Genomic DNA, 2,406 nt, shown 5'->3' on the forward strand with positions numbered 1-2,406 from the left:
AGCCCTAGTTGTGGAGTTTAAAATGATTTAAAACCTCTGTCATTTTAATTTTTTTGGACTATAGCACTTAAAAACCCTAACAAAATGGCTTAAAAATAATTATCCAATGGATGGTCGATGTCTCCTTTAAACTGTCACATAGTGTACTCTCGATCAATAAATGGTTGAAGGTGTTGAAAAATAGGGTAACTAAGGATTTTTTTTTTAAACGTAGGGTATCATCAAAATTTTAGAGCTATGATACAAATCAATTTTGTTCGAACAATCTCCCCATTTTTTGCGATGAAAAACACAAGTATTTAAGAACAATGGTTATTAATTTAAGGCTAATACCCTTTTAGTCTCTTACCTCAACCTCTGAGTCCATTTTGGTAATTTTTCTTTAAAAATGACCAATTTGATCCTTTATCTACTCAAACAGAGTTAAACAAGTCCTTTGTGTCAAATAATGTTAAACGATGTTAGACTACAATTACATGGCAGTTGAGGTGGATTGCCTTCTTTATAACCTTCATTTTCCTTGCTGAATCTATATTCTGTTTACCCCAAATCTAACCCTTATTTGAATATGCTAAAATCCCCAAATTGAAACCTTATTCCACTTTATTGGTGCCCTAATCATGAGTTCTAATTGAATTTCATCATTATCAGTGAAATATAAAAGTGATTCACAGGTATATAGCATCTCTAATCTTCCATGGAAGCCTTTTTGTCATTGTGGAGACACTGTTGTACTTCGAAGGGCAAGAACAACCAACAATTATGGAAAGTTTTTTTTGGGTTGTAAACTTTTTAAGGTAAGCTTTAGTGTGAAGATTCTAGGTTAAAATATTATTGAAATGTCTTGTTATTACATTATATGTTTCTTTCTTAATCTATATAGGGATATAGTAAAGCTGGTTGTGGATTCTTTGAATAGTTCTACGAAGAAGCTAGAAATGAAAATGAGCAATTCATGATGAAGAAACAAAGTAAGATATATGTGTTAACTAAAGAGATCAATGAAGTCAAAAAGGATATTGTAACGCCCGTTTATTTTATTTAATTATTTGATTGGGAGTTGTTTGGGGAAAATATGAATCATAGGATGATTGGGGTATCAGAGGGTATGTATCCGTACAATAGAGGGTAGTTCCTTTGATTTAAAAGTTGTAGAATTAAATAAATATAATTAGTTGTAATTATTTATTTGGTTTGATTTATTAGAAAATTAGATGATTTAATATGATTAGAAGAAGAATTATTATTTAGATTTAATAATAATAGTTAGTTGCACCTATGTGTGTTAGCATGAGTAGTAGTGTGGGTGTTGTTGTTAAGCCCATTAGTGAAGTAAGAAGTTAGTAAATGGGTTACCTAAAATAAGCGAGAAAAAGGAGAATTGGGAAATAAAGAAAATTAGAGAATGTGAAAACAGAGAACGTGAGAGAGTAGAAGAGGCACAAAGAGGCTAGGGCAAGGATTTCATTGAAAGAGTAGAGGATCTTCAATCCAAGGTAAGGGTGGGGTCTTTGAAGGATAGAAAAACACTTAGAAAGGGGGGGTTGAATAAGTGTAGTCTAAAAACTTGAACGATAAAAACAAATTGCACTGTTATTTTTATCCTGGTTCGTTGTTAACTAAACTACTCCAGTCCACCCCCTTGGAGTGATTTACCTCACCTGAGGATTTAATCCACTAATCTCAACAGATTACAATGGTTTTCCACTTAGTCCGCGACTAAGTCTTCTAGAGTATCCTGATCACAACCTGATCACTCCAGGAACAATTGCTTAGACACAAGCTAAGACTTTCTAGAGTATCCTGACCACCACGTGATCACTCTAGTTACAACTGCTTAGACACAAGCTAAGACTTCCTAGAGTATCCTGATCACACTTGATCGCTCTAGTTACTTACAAATTAATGTAATCAAATTCTAAGAGTATTACAATGCTTCTGAAAAGCTATAATCACAACAGTGATATTTCTCTTAAAGTTTAAGCTTAATCTCACTAATATATTACAACAGCAATGTAGTGAGCTTTGATGAAGATGAAGTTTGAGAGCTTTGATTTGAACAGCGTTTCAGCAATTTAATTATCAGCAGATTCGGTAACCTTGCTTCTCATCAGAACTTCATATTTATAGGCACTTGAGAAGATGACCGTTGGGAGCATTTAATGCTTTGCGTATTCCGTACAGCATTGCATTTAATGTTTCACTCTTTTGTCAACTACCTCGAGCCTTGTTTACGCTGTGTCTACTGACGTTGCCTTTAATAGCTTCTAACGTTCCTTTTGTCAGTCAGCGTAGCCTGCCATCTTGTACTTGCTTCTAATCTGATGTTTGTGTATACGACGTTTGAATATCATCAGAGTCAAACAGCTTGGTGCAAAGCATATTCTTGTCTTCTGACCTTGAAGT

This window comes from Vicia villosa, linkage group LG1 (assembly GCF_029867415.1).
Source record: "Vicia villosa cultivar HV-30 ecotype Madison, WI linkage group LG1, Vvil1.0, whole genome shotgun sequence".
Classification (NCBI taxonomy): Eukaryota; Viridiplantae; Streptophyta; class Magnoliopsida; order Fabales; family Fabaceae; genus Vicia; species Vicia villosa.